This window comes from Pipra filicauda, unplaced genomic scaffold (assembly GCF_003945595.2).
Source record: "Pipra filicauda isolate LSUMZ 115617 unplaced genomic scaffold, ASM394559v2 scaffold60_size3304689_pilon, whole genome shotgun sequence".
Taxonomy (NCBI): domain Eukaryota; kingdom Metazoa; phylum Chordata; class Aves; order Passeriformes; family Pipridae; genus Pipra; species Pipra filicauda.
The window spans coordinates 740490-761364 of NW_024104765.1; the positions used below are offsets into that span (position 1 = coordinate 740490).

The 20875-nt window shown below is 41.4% G+C and overlaps 1 long non-coding RNA gene across 2 annotated transcripts in view; it reads right to left on the reverse strand.

Moving 5' to 3' along the window:
* Positions 1 to 1906: 1906 nt before the first annotated feature.
* Positions 1907 to 20875, reverse strand: part of LOC120324619 — a 37814-nt gene continuing 18845 nt past the window's right edge. Inside the window, exons 2-4 of one of the 2 annotated variants that reach the window (XR_005566074.1) lie at positions 10621 to 13217; positions 6719 to 6818; positions 1907 to 5956 (exon numbers count right to left, since the gene is read on the reverse strand). This is a non-coding gene — a long non-coding RNA (uncharacterized LOC120324619). Of the gene's footprint in view, positions 5957 to 6718; positions 6819 to 10620; positions 13851 to 20875 lie in introns of those variants that run through there. The other variant, XR_005566073.1, reaches the window with a different exon arrangement.

The window sequence follows — 20875 nt, forward strand, 5'->3', positions numbered from 1 at the left end:
TGATGAAGTTAGCCCTGAACTTCTCCACTGATGTCAATCAACTCTGGATTAGGCCTTCAGAGGATAAAGGAAGAAGTATCTGACCCTGACTGTTTGTTTGCATCCTGCCCCCTCCCCCCCACCTTGACTCAATATGAAGAAAAGGAGACTTGGCACATGGCGTCAGAAACTCAGTACCTTATACAGAGGGAGTGAAGCAAGCTGGGAGGTGGCTAAAATACAGCTGTGGAGCAGCCGAAGCACTGTGGAATTCACCAAGTTTGGCCTCACTCACAGCTGAAGGATAATGTGGGTGTAGGAGGAGACTTGGATCAAGCTGGTACAGGACTCTCCTGTTTTGCACCTATATGTTCAGCTCCTGAAAATGATTGCCACAAAATATTACTGATCTCAAGCAGTGATTTAGGAGCTTCTCAAAAACCTGGATGTTTCCATCAGTAGCAAACAATCATGGTCCTTTGTTTTTTTTTTATCATAAATTAAATTAGTGCTGGGATTAATTTCTCCGAGATTTTGACCCTGAAAAGTGCCAGTTCTAACCTAGTTCTTCGGGACTCCTGTTGCTACCAGGCAGAAACAGATGTTTCACAGACCAGTCCATCCCACCCATCTTCCATAACGCCCTCAGGAATGTAAAGTACTAGCTAAGGCTTTTGGGTAGGCAACAGTGGGTAATATAGATGTCTCCTACACTGACACTATGCTTGATCAGGATTTCATTTACTGTACTCTGTTAACCTCAAAACTGCATGGCATAATTCTTTTCTCTCTTAGCTGTTCCTTTGGAAAAGATTAGATGCCTGGCAGTTTTCAAATTCATTTAAAAGTCTAGAATGCAGCCAGATAGCACAACAGTCAATCATGACTGTTTTTATCAGGACCTCATCTGTTTCAGGATGTCAGTGGAAGTTCTGCTTAACCAAGCAGGGCAGAAGTTGCCCTATGCATTCCCCCCTCCTCCTGGCTATTATGCTTCTTTTGTCAGAAGCTCCTGTGTTTCATCTACAGTTTTAGGAACAACTTTTGCTGGAAGTAAGAAAAGTGAAAGCAAAACCTGGAAATTCAAGAATAAGTTAATAAGGATAATTAAGTAATAGTGTAGTAAGGCCACCATTTGTCCAAATCAAAAGCTCTGGATATGTATGGCCATGTTAGAAAAGGCAACAGTCAAAATAATATACTACGGTATTCTGTAAAGGTAAGGGGCCAACATGGAGAGCCAAGATGATCGTTTTCTACCTGTGATTTTTAAGTGACACAGGATTTTTAAAGGAGATGAGGGAAAAAGAATCTTTCAAGTTTACCATTTGGCAGACATTATTCAGCTGAGCTAAGCAACCTACAACGGGAGCTGACAAATGCTATTATCCTCAGTGATACCATTTTTTCTCTTTTATTTTTAATGAACAGAAGAAGGACCCAAAGTTTTTCCCACAGAAGACCACATCTGGGGATATGCCAGAAAATTCAGGGTCACTGATTTATTTAAGGTGCAGCAAAATAGAGCTACCTTAATTTTTAATGAGGAAGTAAGATCTGCACAGACCACAGTTCCAACATGCCATGCTGAGCTGCTGCCACTGCTGGCCATCTTGAGGAGCTGCAGCCATGGGTTAAACCTGAGTGTGTCTGCAGGACTCAGCGGTACAGGCACAGTGGCACCATGAAGCATCAACCTTGGCTAATTCAAAATCTATTTCCACACAAAAAGTTGTTCTTTAAAATGAAACCTGACTCAGAAAAATTATTTTTCTCTACATATCTTTTAATAGAGATGAGCAATGTTTTTTTTTTCCCAAATGGACAACCATGATTCTAGATTCTATGTAGCATTTCAGGTAAATTTCCATCCCTTCCTTTCTATGGAATACATACTCCTGGAATGACCAAGTGGAGATAATCTAAATAAGTACCACGAATAATTTTATGAAGCTGAAGGTGATTAAAAAACAAGTTCAAAGGCAAAAGCACCAATGCATTCAAATGTTTGTGAACCTCAGGCTAATTTCCACATCATTGTTACTGGTGCTGCACGTTGCCATTCAGAGATGGCCTCACATGTTTCCTTGATGTTCTTGATTGGAGAAGGTGGAGAGATGAGAACCAGGCTCAGCATTTTGCATTTTAAGGTAATTTTTAACAACTGAACTCATATCATACAAAACTATGCTATAGCATCTTACCATAACAAACGTAATAATAACCATAATAAGCAAGGCCCCTTGAGTGACTTTCCGGCATGGGGCAGTTGACATTTTTCTATAGACTTTAAAGAGTCTGATTGTGTAGGATCTTCATGCCTCTCTGCTAGACCATACCTGAGGGTCAGGGCCAACTCTGCCACCAGCCCTGCTGAACAGCCTGCTTCTTCTCTCCTGTCTTGTATTGCTGGGGGCTGCATCCACTTCCTGCTAGCTGGGCATCCTATGGATGTTGAGAAAAGGAGAGCACCCAGCCACCATCTGGTGCTGATCTCAGAGCTCATAAAGCTTCCTCACATGTGCAAGGTCTGGATAATCACACTCAACCCTGTACACAGACGGTGCAAAGCAGCAGGCATTGGAAAAACCCAATAGCACCCAAGGAAAACCAGGGGTTTTTTTATTTCAATTTGTTTATAAGAGCACATGCATCTTTGAAATTTCACAAATGATGAAATAATTTACATTTAACTCAGTTATTATGTTGTGGGATTCACCAGACCTCTTCAATTCCGGTTACAAACTGTACTTTCCTAAACAATCAGGACAGGCTGCATGTTAGTCACCAGTCTATCTCATGAATGCCTGGACTCAGCCGGAAAAGGAGAGGGACCTGCACAGTAGTCCCATCTCACAGGCTCCATTAGGTAACTCCTTAGGACTAGCAGGAATTAACAAACACTGTCAAGCTGATGAGGTGGATTGAAAACTGTCTGAACAATGGGGTCAAATGTAGGGAATTGACTAGCAGTGCACCCCACGGGTCTGTACTGGGGCCAGTACTGGTTAACATCTTCATTAGAACCCTGGATGATGGGAAGCAGTGCACCCTCAGTAATTTCACAGACAATATGAAATTAGGGAGAGTGGACGATACATCCTAGAGGTGTGGTAACATTCCGAGGGACCTGCAGAGGCTAGAAAAATGGGCTAACAGGAAGCATATGAATTTCAACAAGTGGAAAAGTGAAGTCCTGCCCCTGAGGATGAACAATCCCAGGCACCAGTATACGAGAGGAGCTGATCAACTGGAAAGAAGCTTTGCTGAGAAGGACCTGGAGGTCCTGGTAGACACTGAGCTGAGCATGAGGCAGCAATGTGCCCTTGTGGCAAAAAACCCCAACAGTATCCTGGGGTGCATTACGAAGAGCATTGCCAGCATATTGAGGGAGCTGATTCTTCCTCTCTTCTCAGCCCTGGTAAGATATCTGGAGTTCTGGGTCCAGGTCTGCTGTCTCCAGTACACAAGATACATTGACATACTGGAGTGAGTCTGAGAATCATCTTCTTGTCCTTTTTCTGGACTCACTGCAGTAAAGCCTGAAGAAAGGAAAGCATGTCACCAGCTGGGGAATCCAGTTTCTGCTGTAGGGACAGGACAACCTATCTTGAACTTCAGTGCAGTTTTCCAGGCAGCACGGACCCTTGAAAGTTGTTTGGCGTAATGAACACAATCTGCATTTCCCAGATGGATGGTGAAAAAAAAGACAAATACCTGACACCAAGAATCTAAATTTTTTAGAGCCAGAAGGTTGTTTCTGTTAGGAAAAATCTATTCACACACACTCAATCCCAAGAGATGCCCCAACTTGCCCAGGAGAGCCCAGCTGGCAGCCCGAGCCCTTTTGTCTCTGCATCTCCCTGAAATGAAAACCTGCTTCCAACGTCAAGATGTCCCCAGGTTAGCAATCATTCAGCTGGGCCTTCCCAGCAAACCAGGCATCTTTGAGGCATCTCAAAGCAACGAACATTCAGACAAAACCTCCTGGGTGCTAGCAGAGGATAGAGCAATATCTATGAAGAGTTATGAAAATTTTACCACATAATAGTAGTTCTTTCCATGGCCCATAACTGCAGGTATAGTGGAGTGATGGGATCACTGTCAGTCTGGGGTAGTGATGTGTAATTTGAACATGTGACAAGACAAGTGTTGCCTTATTTGTCTCTAGTTAAAAAGTATGATGATCTCTGTATTTGCTGTATCATGATGACCTTATGTCCCAGTTTCCACTTCCACTTAAAAAGACGGTCAGTTAGCTGCACTTACTGACAAATTGTGAGTCATCCTTAACTTAAACAGAAAAGTTTCACTGCTACAATTACTACTTTCCACTTAGAGGTTCTGCTATTTACTTCTATTTGTTTAAGATTTCATTCCTCTTATCATGGGAATTATTACAAAAATCTTAAATGTATTTGGTATTCTCTAGTTTGGTAATACTAGACTACAGCTGTGGAACAATACATAACCTCTTGCTTATAAACTTAGAATTGTGCATCTAGGCAATGTATCATCCAATAAATTTGTTTGTTTGTCTCTTACCAGTGATGAATCACTTTCTTCACACCATTGTACTCTAACGTCATAATGACATTCATTATCACAACATATTCAAAGCCTCTGCTTGTGTATGTAGTAAGGAGTAGTTGTTATAATAAGGATAAATAGCATGAAAAATCTGGTTGTTAGTGCTGAGCTGAGTTACTCTTTAGGATGAGAGTTCTGCACTCATTTGTCCATTGGAAGTTAATACAGAGTTTGGATTAAAACCAGATGTTAACATCTGGGTTTCCCCAATTCTATTCTGAAAGACTGCATAGAATCATAGAAGGGTTTGAGTCAGAAGGGATCTTCAGAGGTCATCTAGTCCAACCCCTCCTGCAATAAGAAGGGACATCTTCCACTAGATCAGGTTGCTCAGAGACCTATCCAACCTATCCTTAAGCGTTTCCAGGGATGGGGCATCTACAACCTCTCTGGGCAACCCGTTTCAGTGTTTCGCTGCCCTCATCATAAAATATTTCTTTCCTATATCTAGTCTGAATCTACCCTCTTTTAGTTTAAAAACATTACTCCTTGTCCTATTGCTATAGGTCCTACTAAAAAGTCTTTTGCCATCTTTCCTATAAGCTCCTTTTAAGCATTTAAAAGCCACAACAAGGTCTACCCAGAGTCTTCTCTGGGCTGAACAACTCCAGCTCTCTCAGTCTATCATCATAGGAGAGGTGTTCCATCTCTCTGACAATTTTTGTAGCCCTGTAGCATCATGCTCCCAGCAAAGATTTTTTCATCCCAAACACAAACTTTTCTCTGTCCTGGCCTTTGAGATGTGCCCTACCCTGCTATAATGACCTCTGTGTTTGCTATATCATGACAGCCTCATTTCAGAGACTGACATGTCTTCCCTGCTGCAGACATCAACAATCCTGTGATTTTTGGCAATGTAGTAATGGAAGTAAAGGCAAATCAGGCTGCTGAGAAGTCCAGTTAAGTAGAAGGGGTTTTTTGCATTTGATGTAAGGAATTGGTTTATGGTAAAGATGATGTATGGAGTAATTTGTTCTCTGCTTTATTTCAGCAGAGATGTTCAAGCCAACTTTGTTTTAGCTGTGAAACAGATCATAAAAGATACAAATGCTTAGCAGTTTGGGATGTGTGCAGAGTAAGTTCTGGGATCATTTAGCTTTAGGGAACTTTGGTAAGACATCTGCAATAGCAATACAGCAACACATACATACAATAATGATAAGGTAACCATGGCAATGATGATAAGACAGAACTGATTCTAACACATACATGTAAGCCATAGAGGAAAGAGCCATGAAAATATACAGTTTGAGGAAATTAATATGTCTAATGCATATGCTCAGGCCTAAAAGCCACTCATGCAAGGGCTAGTTGCTTTCCCCATTGGAGTTATCCTCTACTCTCTTGTTCCTTTGCTTTTTCTTGCTAAACTGGAGACATGATGGACCTGGAGGAGATAACAGGTTATTTGTTAGTTTTGCTATCTTAATTTTAGCAATAGAGTGAGTTAATAAGGATTTTGGCTTCTGAGAGGGCCATACAGCTACCACAGTACTAATTTCTTTGTGATTAGACAGGTGAAGCAAGTACAGAACAAAATGTTTGAGCATTTCTACTTTTATCTGAGAGTAAACTTCAAGTCAGTCCCAGAATTTCCTTGAAAATTAGGGGCAGCAGTTTCTGTCTGGGAAGCCTGTATTATCACCAGAAGTGGATCATGAAGTGGCAGGTCTGGGCAAGGGGATGATGGTAGAGCCGTGTGCTGTGTGAGCCAAGCTCAGGCACATGCACGGGCTCTTACTTTACAGCTCTCAATCATACACACAGCATACCATCATCCAACCAGAACAGTGATCTTCCAGAGAAGCAGATAAAGAAGAGGAACCCATCAATGAGGGTCTTTAGAGGTGAAGAACAGTAGTTCTTCAAGCAGTACCAAATCCTGCAAACCTGATAAGAAAAACATCTCATTGATTTTAGGAGGGATTTCTTATGTTGGACTTACACTATTCAGCCCACTGCAATGCATTTCATAAGCTTTTGATTGCAAAAATGGTTCACAGGTCCACAGGCATGAATTAGCATTGTTAAAGACATTGAAGTTTCCATTCCTGCATCTTTCAGGCTTGCAGCTTCATGGCAGTATCAACTGTTGCCTTTTTCCTCCTTGAAAAAGAAAGAAACAATACAAATCTGAAACATTACAAACCTGTTTTGCATAAGTCCTTGGGCTAAAGCCATCTCTGATGGAACTCTTTTGCCTTGAGTTGCATATTTTCTTCCTGCATTTCACTCCAGAAGTGTCGTCACTGTAGGCAGTAAGATGGTTTGGAGAGAACAATTGCAGAGATTATCACAAAGAGATCCTGATGTCAAATCTAATCAAAATCTCTGTCTAATATCCTACCCAGTAAGTCCAAGCTCGAAGTACTGTGCACTAAATGATGCACTTGGCATCTCTTGGACCAGGCAGCAGAAATAGGAGATGAATATATATAACAGAAAATAGATCATGGCCAATTAGTGGTGCAGAAACCGTGGCAGGTCATTTCCAAAATAACAAATGAGCCTGGCAGGCTGGCATGCCTTTGTCCAGTGATCTGAGTCAGGCAAGTGTTGAAGACCTTATCTTGCATGGGCTGGTTTTGGTGCTGCAAGACAAGCTTAGGAGGCCATGCTAGTCTGCAGGCATAGAGCAGCTGGGTAAGTGAGAGAACAAGAGGAACTTGAGATATAAGTCAAACTTGTCATTGCAAGACATTAACAAATCATCTGAACTATGGTCCTCATTACTCAGAGCCTGCTTCTGTCCAAGGGGGATATCTATCCAGCAGGGAGGAGGGAAGAAAAGCCAAAGCTCAAATTTCAGCCAGTTCTTTTCCCTTTTTATCTCCCTCAGCTTTCAAGAGGATAAAAAAGGATTTAAGGAGCTAGGAACATCTAGTCAGTTAGAGGTCCACGAGCCCAGCTGAGCTCAGAGCCCACCAGGCCAGGCAAAACTCAAACCACACAAGATGCTTCCTACTACAGTGGGGCTGCAGCGTAAAGAAATGAAAGGGCAGAAGGGGAAACAGAAGCAAAGCATGATGATGGGATTTATCTTGGTTTGCCATTAACCACAGTTCTGGGCACTGACCTCCCCAGGGAAGAATGGTGAGACAACATGATGCCCCCAGTTCATGGCTGTCATGGTGGGCACACGGTGGTTGGTAAGAGCAGACACCTCGAAGTACAGAGAGAAGAATGTGTTCTGTAAAAAATCCACCTAGTAACAATAACACTAGGGTTTTAATGTTAAACAGGAATGATCAAATTAGTTCATTGTAACTTGAAGTCAAGGTGAAATAGCATAAAAGATGAAGGGACCAGAGCTCTTTTTTTTTTTTTATGACATAAGAGAGCACATACAAGAGAGGCAAAAAGAGCAAAAGAGAAGAGAACAGGGAATAAAGACACTTCAAAAGCTTTTCTTTGCCGCTTTTGATTAAAAGAGAGCTATGTGTTTTATGTACTTAACATTTCTTTCTTGTTTTCCAGGCAAAGAACAGGGAACAGGGAACTCAAAGAATTGGCTACTTAAGTCTCATTATATTTGCTTTCTGTTTTGAAATCTTATTAGTTTTTTTATGTGTCTCAAAAGCATTTGAAAACCCTCTTATATCAACTGTTCTTTATATTTCTTTCCATCATCAAGGCTTTCAGAAAATAGTTTTACAGAAACAGTTGGGGACTGGGAATTAAAACCTTTGATTTCTAGAATTGGATACATGAACTGATGAGCTATAGGTGGAAATGAAGACAAGAGCAAATTTCTTGCAAAAGAGGGAGTTGGAATCACAGCCTGGAATTAGACTGTAGAACACGTACTCCTGACATCAGACAAGTTTTACTCGTTCTTCTTTCTGTGCTTGTGATTGAGGCTATTACAAATAAATATGTTGACAGCTCATCTTAGGAAATATAACATTCCACTCTGCAGAGAACCACCTGCAGCATGGGGTGTGTGGATGCATAATCTATACAAATCCTAGGGCAGAAAACTGCATCTGCCTAGACAGACAGACAGAAAAATCTTCAATATTATTGTCTAGATATTCGAGTTTTCACTAGGAAATGGACCCAGGACCCAGGACTATCTATGAGCTGTGTTGGATTTTTGAGCATTTTTGTGTTAAGATTGAATCTGTGCAGAGAAAAGAAATCCTGATTAATGTAAATTTTCAAGGTCTTCATGTAAATTATCACTATGGTTAGGCATGAAACCCTTATGCTTCAAATTTCTCCACAAAAACTTTTTGAAGATTCATTTTAAGTTGCTCAAAATATATTTCTGCAATGATCTGAGAAGTTAGGACACATCACCCTAGGAATGAGGATCAGGTTCAGCTTTCCAAAAGAGTGGGTTAACTGAAGGGCTGTGTTAACTCATGGGCTAGGAGAACAGAAACAGGAAGAGGTGTGATAGCACACAATGTGAGTTTATCCACTTAAAAAAACAGCTGTGAATTGAAGTTTGCTAATTAGAAATGACAGAGAAGAAAGAGCTGGGTGGACTCAGTCAACCATAGCTATAGTTGGCACCTGGAAAAGTGATAAAAACTGGTCATGCGCAAATTTAGTATGGAATTACGAAGAAGGATTTTTAACTGTTCAAGCAAGATAGCTTGAGAATGGCCTTCTTGTAGAAAAAGCAGGAACAGAAAACTTAATTCATTTTACAGCTTCATCAAACTGGAACTCAATTAATATTTTAAAGGAATTTCATGGCATAGCTCTCTGAAATAATAGAGATCTAGATTCAGTGATCCAGAACACTGTTTCTAATTCTATCTTACTAAAATACAGCTGTAAATAATACGCCCAGAAAACATGAAAGACAACCAAAAAAAATCCTCGGAAAAAAAACATAATGAGGAAAATAAAAAATGGGTGCAAAGGGCAACATCGTGGTCCCATGAGAAAGGAGAATCTGAACTGGATAGCAGAAGATGCATAGGGAAGAGAGAAAGTACTAGGCAACACAACAGAGTTATCTAGTAAAAAAAAATAAATTGTTAGAAACATTGTGATTTAATGTCCTTATTAATAATGTATAGGGAATATGAGCTGCACACAAAGGGCTCTCACAGATGACCCTGGCTTGGGAGGAACTGAAAGGTAACTCAGAACATGGAAATAACGTGAGTGACCTAGTGAGTCTGGGGACATTACAAGAGAAAAATAACAAGATGAGTTTCGACTTGTAAGTATGAAAACATACCTGAGGCAAAATCCTCCAAAACACTTGTAGTCAATGGCAAATTGCTAGCAGGAATACTGAAACACTTTACAGTGAGAGTGGGTGGCCAATTGAACATAAGTGCATATTGCAGTTTGGCTGCAAAAATGCTGATGCAATTTTAGGGTGTAGTTCCCTCCCTTGATATTTGAATCAAAGGCAATAGAGATCTATTTTCTGCATCATTTTGATGCAGATGTATCTGGAATAATACACTCAGTTGGGGGAGTTGCTGTGCATGGACAAATGGGAACAAGGAGGGTGGAAAAAATAAAAAATATCAGGAATCTAGACAGACAGTCTTACAAAGCAGATTTAAAAGCTCTGTGTGTATGAACAGCAAAGGTCCTTTCAGCCCTGTTTTCCTGTGACTCCATGCTAAGCAGGCATAGTCAGAAAACATGAATGCCAAAGGGAGGGTAACAATTTAGACTCCTACATAGATACAGAAGTGCCAAATGGGGTGAAATTAGCAACATGAAACCACAGGCGGACTAACAGGAAAATCTTTCAAGACATATCCAGCAGCAGAAAAGCTGCTGGGGGATCTGGTGGAAGCCTGGTCACTCAGGATTTTTACAACAAGGCTGGACAAAACACTAGAAAGTATACCACAGGGAGCAATTCTCTGCTGGCAAAGATCGGTGGAGCAGATGATCTAATAGGCTTCTCGCATCTCTAACCTCTACAGTGCTATGATTTCTTACTGTAAAGCACAATATTTCAAGAGAAAAAAAAATAAATACAAGGTAAAATACTAGTGGTAAGAATAAACCCCCACAAAACAATAAATACAAAAAAGCTTGAGAATGGATGGAGTTCTGTCCTCTTACTTTTCTGTATTTGAAGGAGTTGCTTCTGGCACATTGTTTTCTTGTCAGAGGCATTTCATTTTCTCTTTCTCTCACTTGCCATTTTCTCTCTCACTACAAAAGCAGAAATAGCCACTTGGGACTGCTGATGTCTTTCTAAGGAAGGATGCTGCTCTCATGCTGTGGAACAGCATCAAGGCTTCAGTCAGTCAAAACGTAAAAATCTCATTGTTTTCTTTGGGAACAGATTTCTTTTTAAATCAAGCCCCAAGCAAGTGCATGCATCACAGTATATGCTCCAGCGCAGCAGCTCTGGTCCTCTCCTACGTTCCTTTCTCCCCCATTGCAGTACAGACTCTCATTTTACCAGGTTGTTCAGACACTGTTTTTTGTGAAAGCTGAGCATTTACAAGTCCATATCACCTTAAGGGAAAATTATGCGCAAAAGTCCAAAAACTAGGGACAAATAGTTCAGTTTTTTCAGTGTGGATTCAGACTCATCCCATTCATCATAAGTGGGAATTGTGAGACCTCTGGTGACTTTGAAATCTTGATCAGTATGTACATCATGACGACAGGCAAATGCACTTTCAAAGGGAATAATATACTGATTTTCAGAAGTCATGGCAGCTTTGACATACAAACATGTCATCTAGATAGATATGTAACACAAGACTATGCACATCTGCCCATTACCTTGGTCTGCCCTGGGGCACTTTCACACAGCATGTGGTTCCCCTCAAACACCAGAGCACCATCCACATAAGTTCAACAGGATTAGTGAAACCTTCAGGCACTGTTTCAAAATGCTGTTTGAGCAGGCCACTTCTTTGCTGAGGTTTGATTGTTGGGAATTTTTGGAGAGAAGGAGCAGTAAGGGTGGTAAGCATGTGACAGTCATTTGTAATCAAATGTGGCAGAAAGGGTTTCCCAAAGTCGAAACTTCAGCAACACTTTCTAGAGACAGAATCATAATATTATTTCCCCAATAATAATCTAACTGTGATTTTGGTCATGACAATACTTGTAAATTGGGTGGGGTTTTGTACACAGGGAACTACTGCTTCTATTTCTTGTGCAAATCACACATTCCATGTATAGACTAGAAGTACCATATCTGTCAACAGACTGCAGACAGTTTCATCTGAGTATCTGTGATGTACCATAGAGCAAGGCTGCACTCACACCATGAGAAGGAAGCTATTCAGCCTAGAGACATTAGCAGGGTAGAGTTTCTGCCTTAAATTGCTGAGCACGTGCTGGGATAGGTGGCCTGTGAGGACCAGCTGGTTCCTGGAGAAGTGTCCTCCAGCACATGGCTAGTTTTCAGAATAGATGCAAACCCAGCAGAGATGCTTTCGAGTAGCGGGAGGTGTCAATGCTTTGGGTCCCGGTTTCATTCTTCTTCCCTTTGCCATGGGTCAATCCTTCTCAACCTACTTCAGTTCTTTAACAGTTTGATATCTGAAGTTGGTGCCAGCCCCACTTCATCTCAGGACATGATGAGAAAAAAAAAAAAAAGAGAGAGAGAATTAAAATCAAGCTGAACCCTGAAGTAGCCTACAAAAGCACTTATCACAGGTTGTGGAAGAGTGGACCCTCCTTGGTGGCAAGCTTGTGGTCAAAGAGGTGTCTGGAGTAACTGAGGGAAAGGGATCTGCCTAAAATGGCTGTGTTACAAGACATGGGGGAAAAGAGATTCCTACTTACCTTGAAAAATCACTGTCAGCACATACAGATTTCTCACAGTTTGTGATATTAATGATAGCAATGGGATGTGGGACTTTAGGATTTTACATCTCAGCTTCACATCAGTACCTTGCTGATAGCTCACTGCTGACAAAGCAACTGGTTCTGTTCCAGTTCAGGGGGTCCTCTCATCTATTTCTAGGTACCTGAAGATCTGATGTGTGGTCTGAGCTCATCATTTACCTTCCCTTTAGAATCAGTGAGAGGGCCATGACCGGTGAGTTATCCCATCCTGTCCTGCAGGACTCTGGGCTTGGATGAGGATGTCACACTGTGGATAGCAATGCTCATTGACCTAAAAGCAAAGGTGCTTGAAACCGGCTGTGAAAATGGCTTTGCTCAGGCACTTTGGGAATCTTCTTTTATGCTCAGCTAAACCACTGTTTGGCAGTAAGGGAAGATGTAAACCATGTCTTCACTCTCAGGTTTGCCCAATGTCTTTAGCAAGTACAATGGGGTATCTAGTATTTTTATCTAGTCATGCCAGTGCACGAACACCTTGTTTGCACAGAATAATTACAGGGATATAAAAAACAATACAAGCCAGGAAGATAGAAAAACTTGTAAATATCTCTTCAGTCAAAATGGAAAAGGAAATGTACTGAGTCTGATTTTTTAAATCCTCATTTCTCACTCCTGACAGGTGTGAACAGGATACCATCCTGTTTAGTGACCATCCTGTAAAGGAAACACATGCAGTAAATGAACCCTGATTTTAAGTTAGGGAATTATGTGCATCCAAACCATCTGGCTTGCAATACAGCTCCAGCCTCCCTCTTTTCAAAACTAAGGCTCAGCCTTTTTGTGTTGCTCTTGTCCACTGTCCTTGCTCCTCTTCGGGCTATGTGGTCCTTGTGTTCATACAGCCCCTGGGAAAAAAAGAGTAAAAATTTAAACCAAGGCAAAACAACGCAAAATTCAAATATATCATCCAGGGGATAAAAAGGAATACGTTGGTGACTAGTTACACCACGCAGAGTGCCCATTACTTTTGTTGACTTCAAGGCTGTAGTCACTCACAGAGAACAGGGCACTAGTATTTACATTGGGATTTCAAGGAAGACTGCTCTTATAAATTAGTAAAAGGCATGAGTCATCCCAGCACAGTGTTTGATCCAAGAGATGCAGTTATCAGCCCAGCATAACGCTCTAGCATCTGTCCAAAACACTGCACACCCTCATTAGCACGCTATTCCTGGGAGCTAAGCAGGCTGAAGGTTGCAAAGAGGTGCTATTGTTATACCAGCAGTAATTCTTATGTTTTATTGATACCCAATAAACTGTGTGTTAGCCTGAAAGCAGAGACAGAGAGAGAGGGAGCAGAGAGGTGGAGTTGTCTGTTATATAACGTTTGAACACAGGGAGTGGAACTGGCCAAATCCTTTTCAATTACTTTTTTTCAGTAAATGTCAGGTTTGGGGAGGAGGACCATCTGAGCGATTTAATAATTAATAAGAATGTATTCATCCCGCCACACAACTGGACACATCACCTGTGAATAAATCCCCCAGATAATATATTTGTGGATCTTTACAATATTTCCTTCATTTCGCTTTTTTTTTTTTTTTTTTTTTTTTTTTTTTAATGTCAGTCTAGTCCCAGTTGCCCTAGGATTTTCTTGGAAATCAACAAGAGGCGTTACCACTTGGGGGAAAGCGAACAAGCTTGCCTATTCAGGAGCAGAAGTGATGTTTGCAATGAGTAGGGCTTATGGCAATGCAGGGAACCTGACTGGTGAGCTGCACAGATTAGGTAGTGCTATGGGACCCTGTGAAAGACCAATATGGGTGCTGTGCACAAGCTGGGAATTACTGTGGGTGTCAATTAACCTAGCAGATCACAGGGTTTATTAGGCTGAATTATTTATCCCAAAGATAAAACACCGAAAGAAAGAAAGGCATCATTAAACAGCACAGCCTTGCACAGAGCTTAGGCAGTGAACCAAGTTTCCGAACAATTTAATTTATTAGGGACCTAAATTGTACTAGATTATCAAATCAAGCAGAATAGAGGGAGGCAATGCATTTTATGTTCAGTGCCCAGAATGTAATAAATGTGTTATTCCGTTCATGCCATGTCTCAGCCTGAATTATGAAGAGAAGGGGATGTTTCCTCTGTAGGATAATTTTCCATTTTTTATCCATTTTTGAAAACTGTCAAGCAGTTGTCATGAAGGAAAAACATTTTTAGTTTATCACTGAAGCTTGAAACCTGTTAAATGTTAATGTAAAGTGGAGCATTACGTGTAGTCCCAATACAATGGGAAAAAGCTTAACTGTTTGAAGTCTGTCTTTGAGGAGATTATACCCCGGCAGAAAAAGACAATAGGAGAGTTTTGCCTTGGGAAAAGGGAGATTGACAGGTCTGCATGTTTTTCTGCAATCAATATTGTGGACGGAGCTCTTCTTACACGGTGGGGTTCAATTAAAGAAAAAAACACGAGAATTTGGGAGAATTCCCTAAAGAGTTCAAATCCTTCCCGGGAGGAGAGGATGTTTTTTTCAAAATGAGCTTCCATGAAAAATTAATGCAGTGGATGGATACATTCATACAAAAAGAAATTTGATAAATAAATAATTGTCTTAATTCTTACTGCCTCACATAGCAATTGCATGTCCATGTTGACCACTTCAGTTTGCAGAACTAGTCCTTAGTGTAAACATGTGTAAAATTAAATCATCCAGAAAAACAAAATAAGGCAAAAGGTCATACATGTTAACTGAAGCGAGTAGTTCATACTAAAGTCTCTCAAAACATCCAGGAAATAAGATAATGCCACATGCAGCCAAGAAGCTGGTATAGGGATGAACACAAAAAAGGCAGACAAAACACAGCATGAAAGTGGGTGATAAGCAGAGATTTGCAGCCATCAGGAAGGAGAGAAGAGGAGGCAGCTGCAAAGACAGGAGGCCGGAAAAGATAGACGAATTGAGCTGGAAATATATACAGTTATGATAACGACTATGAAAGCGATTGCATGAAGCTGCAATTAGCTAGCTGTACTCAACTGCTATTCAGTCATACTTACATCTCTCTCCTCCTTTTTCCCCCGTATTGACTGCATGGGAAGTCAGTTTTCTTTGTTGGAGAAGAATTATGTACAGAACACTCAGGTTGGACAAATGAAGTGCCAGCCTGGTCTAGAGTCCCTGTGTCTCCAGGCCATGGAGAAATGCAGGAGGACAGGACCTCAGGGGAAGATCATCACCAAGCACAGCCTGCATCTCCACTGCACTCCTTTACCATTAGGAAAACAAAATCAAAGAGGAATAACTGCAACACTTTTTTCTAGTCCTTTCTCTGTCTTTGGTCCCTGTCAGTTCCTCTCCCTTACCTTTTTTCCACTTTTGCATGGTTGTTTTCTGTGTTGTCCCACATAATTTTCTTTCCTCAGCCAGTTCTTCCCTCAGATACCTGCAGCTCTGTCCATAGTCCTGGAAACCTCTGTTTTATTTATTTTTCTGCACCTTGCCCCCCCTGCCTTCTCCCCTACCCATGCTCCCTGCTAAAAGAAAGTTTCCTTTGTGTTTCTTTCACAATCCCTCTCTTCACAATCATCATCTTTGGTTATGTGACTCTGTCTGCACTAAGGAAAGGCCTAGGACATAAGGTTGAAATTGCCTTTTCTTCAGTCACCAAGGTGAGCAGCTCCAGTCCTGGCATGACCCTGAGAAATTATTATGAAGAGGCAGATGAAAAATTCTAGCAGAAGTCTCACAATTGCTGGGCCTTGTTCTCACAGGGGACTTCAGCTTATCAGATGTCTACTGGAAATATAATACTGCACAGAGGAAACAGTCTAGAAGGTTCCTGACACAACTGGTGAGTGAGCCAACTAGGGAAGGTGACCATGAAATGATACAGGTTTTGACTGCTGGAGAAGTAAGAAGAAGAATCAGTAGAACTGTTAACTTGGATTTTCTGGGGGGCAGATGTTGGCCTGTTTAGGAGCCTGTTTGAGAAAGTCCCCTGGAAAGCTGTCCTGAGGGCAAAGGAGTCCAGAAAAGTTGGACATTCTTCAAGGAGGAAATCTCAGAGGTGCAGGAGCAGACCATCCCTGTGTGCCAAAAGATGAGCTGGTGGGGAAGTCCAGCCTGGCTGAGCAAAGAGCTTTGGCTGGAACTAAGGAAAAAAATTACCTTTGAAAGAAGAGGCAGCAACTTAGGAGGACTACAAGGATGTCACGACGTTGTGCAGGGATAAAATAAGAAGGAACAAAACCCACCTAAAACTTAGGGATATAGTTTACTGGTGAACTTGGCAGTGCTATGTTAATGGTTGGGCTCAAAGATCTTAAAGATCTTTTCCAGCTTAAATTATTCTATAATTCATTTTATTTTCTCTTCTCTGAAGGGCACTCCCAAAGACTTGCTCTGAGCATTTCTCTTGAACTGCTCCCAGTGACAATGACCTTAGCTTCCTAGGAAGACCAAAAAAGCATGAGGAAAGTCATGCCTACCCTCCTCCCCCCTGTAACAGGAATCATCTAACAAAATAATTTTTTTTTCTATTTTTTTTAAAACAAAACAGAATCAACTCTCCTTCAGCCTATGGTGCTACAAAAGCCCGTGTTCTGTTTTGACCCGTGACTGAGTCAGTCACCCTCAAGTGAGAGAATAGCACTATATAGTAAAAAATAATAATTTTTAAAGAGTAATCTAAAAACTAGAGGCTGATGGTTGTGTTTAGTCACAGGATACATTCAAACTGCATTGCCTAATCCCAAACTATGTCCCTCACTACACTACATGTTTCACCACAAAAGAGCCCCTTTGGGAAGGAGGCTGGTGAGTAAGAGACCTGCATGGTCATTGCAACAATGAAAACAGGTTTTGGCAAATAGTGCTTGGGCAGACAGCTAGATTTATGTGAAATATCTTGCATATCTGGTTTATAAATCTGTAAAATTCATCCTGGCAATAAAAGGAGAAAACTCATGTGCTTTTTAAGGTCTTGTCCAAAAGACCCTACTACAGAAAACCCATTTAATCTACCTTAGAGGGATGAAGGGTTGAGTCAACCCTGCTAGGATTTGAACCTATCACTCCAGGGAGCCTAATTATTGCAAATGTGGTGCTTAGACAACTAACCCCTTCCCTCCTGCACTAATCACCTCTCAAAGAGTCCTTTTTGATCCTAGAAGTTTGCGCAGCACCTGTGATAAAGGCAATGTATTTAACAAAGTCTCCGTAAGCGGAATGTATCATTATTCATATTACAGCAGGTTTAAAAGAGCTGGGAAAGGATGAGAACATTGTGCTGCAACAAAGATTATAGTAGCAGCACTGTGCTTCACTCAGCTCCACTCTCTCTTTTCCTTCTGCTACACAATGGAAAAATGGAGCAAGAGAAGAGCTGAGCTAAATTGCATTTTCTCCCACCTTGTTGCACCCTAACCATGTGTTTACTTGAAGGAGGTTTCATCTCACATAACTCAGCCCCAGGCTAGTGGGTTGCATGGCTGGAGAGTGACAGCTGAGTGAGTCTTGTCCTCTTCTGTACCCATGTCAAATGTACCCAAGAGCCATGCATTTGGGAATATTCCTGATATGGGTTTATACTTGCACATCTGTGCTGCAGGAGCACAGGAGGCTTGGTCTGTGGGCACTGGAGAGGGCACAGGTGTTGCAGGATAGGAGCTGAAAAAATATCTGTAACATGGACTGCTAAAGACAACTCCTTGAGTTTCTTTGCTTATCTCAGGATGTTGGTAGTATTTCTGCACAGTTTAGAAGGTAGAAGTGAAAACTGATGAGAACCTCTTGACAAGCTCCTGGTTGGAGGTGGAAAGAAAAGCAGGGCTGAAGAATAAAAGGAAGACTTTTTTTTTCAACTCTGAGCTTTAAAAAAAATATATCCCATACTCCTCCTCAGAGAGAACGTTGCAGCTAATGATTTTGCCTTTCATTCCCTGGTAGAAAAGGGAATTTTTGTCCCTCCTTTCCTCCTCCCATTACCTGAAGGGGATACACTCCTTCTGCTGACGTGCAGATAGACTAAATCTGAAATGCTAATGGACTGGCAGTGTTTGCAGTGGGGTGAACAGTTTTCTGCTGGAAGGCTGGTTGGCAGGATACCGTCCTGCAGTCATTGAATCATTGCACTGAATCACAGCCATGCTGGCAGGATCCCATTCTGAGGAAGTTCACAGTACTGTCAAACACCTGCTGTTGCCATTGAATGGTATTATGCAAGATCTGAAATTCTATTTATCGAGATCCCTATTCGATTTCTTTTTTCCCCCTTCTTTTCAGTCACCAGTCTCAAATGACTGCAGCTAAACCTATTCCCAAGAGCATTTTAACTCAGCCTAATGCCAGGATACTAGTTCCCATAGGGTGAAAAATCTGTTCTTTGTGCTGATGCAGAGATGCCAAGGTAGCACAGGACACAAAGACATGCAAGCATTCCTACAGTATGTGCTCTGTAGTGTTACTCAGGAGAGAAGACCAAACAGACTTTGACTCACAGAAGCCCAAACATCTTTTTTTTCCCTGGAAAGCCCTGATTGTACAGCCTGATGGGAGAGTGCACTACTGTAAATAATTTTAATCTCCTAATCTTCTTCGGGATAGTGATTGTTTCAAGTTTGAGCCACTATGATGAGAAGCTTGGTTTATGCACACCTAGGAAGTGAAGAATGCCAGGTTATGAGAGTTAGAGAGCAAGCATTTTCTACTCTCTAATAGCTTATAAGATATAGCAATTTAAAGTGATATTTCCATACCTTCTGTCCTGCCATACAGTCCATTTCACCTTGAGGTTTTAGGGCCCTTTCTCAAAAGCAGTAGCTTCAGCTTGTCTCTTTGGCTTTACTCTCAGTCCAGCTGACATCAAGCACCTCTGGCACATCTAAGCCCCAGGGTAGCACCACCCATCCGAACTCTCCTGCAGCCACCTGCATCATGATTAAATCTTCTTCTTTTTATTTCTATGGATCTGCCCTCCTCTTTCCTGCAATCCTCTAATTCTGGATATTCTACTCTGCAAACATCACTCCATGGCTCGTTCTTTCCTCAAGTGACTGATCTGCTCTCTGGACAAGAAAAGTCTTTTCCTGTCCAAACTAAAATATCTGTTTTGTTAGCAATTCATTAGAGATGTCAGCAAGCTATACCAGACTGCAACAGAGCTCTTCCTGTCAAAGCCCATTCTTTCCTGCTTGTTCTTTCTTAAGCAATTGATAACACTGTTACCTTGCATCAAGCTCACAATCGGGGTGTGAGTTTCTCTTTGGCTTCTCACATCCAGCCCCTAGCTTAAAGTTTCACCTCTTTTCTAAAGTAAAATCAAAATCCAGACTTGCTTATCCAGTTACACAATGAAAGTCTCATTAACTCGGGTCTCAGTTCTTGCAACATCCTTTTCCTTAACACTAACACAATTTTGTTTTGCCAGTATTCCTCCGAGCACCACTGCAAAGATCCTTTTCATACCCTGTCTGTTTGCCCACGTCACCTCTGATTGTGAAACCTTGTACTGGCTGCCCTTTCTCTGTTGTGTAAAGATATTGCTTGTCCATGTGCCGTGATTTTCTTTTTAAAAATTTAAAGGTGATTTCTGTCTCCAATTTGCCCATGGTTCTAGTCTCTCCTGCCCTTTTCGAATCTCAGACAAGTCCCTTTTCTTTCATGCCATGTTCTCCCCCACGATAGCCCTTGGAGTTTCAAACAGCATCCCCCCAAACAGGTGTAAAAACCACCTTATTGTTGTCATTGAAATCCTTCCTCTACACTAACCTTGTACAGAAGAGTTACAAAAACCTTCACATAGTTAGGCTGCAAAAAGTTCTTCATGATGACCCGGAATCCCTCTCCAGCCGTTCATTTCCCCCTTCCTTCCTTTTACAAGAAGTCAGTATCTCTTCAGCAGATTGTGACACGATAGTATTTAATGACCAAAAAAAAATTCAAAGAGGTATCTTTAAAAAAACCCAACCCAACCAAACAACAAACAAAAAAACCATGTGGAAAAACTACAAGCCACACACACAATTTTACATATGTATTTTAGAACACAGCCCCACAATTAGCTTGTAATTGTAAGAGGGATGTGACTGAACCTGCAGCTGGGGTAACAGACATCACTTGCTGAGATAACAGCAACTAAGGTATCAGCAGTGCAGAACTGTGCCCAAAACCACTTGCTCCCCCGCAGTCACACGTAGGGCCTGTGGCAGCGCAAGAACTTGAACCCCTCTCATAGATCCCCAGCACTCAGGCATTAATCATCTGCAAATTTGCTGCTCTGTCTTCAAGCTCATACAAGCTATTGACTCCTAAGTAAGAGCTAGGAAACAACGGCTTTCAAAACCAGGAAGCAAGATGGTAATTAACATGACCTGTCTGTCACCCAGCTTATTAAACTGCATTATAAATGTTTTGTTGCTGAAGATTAATTATGTAAATCTTCACAGGAGTCTCACACAACTGAAGGAAATATTGATGTTTTTTCCATCAGCTCTGTTTTTTTCATCTCAGCTGCTTCCTAAAGGGTGTTGGAGTTCTAGTCTCCTATTAACATCATA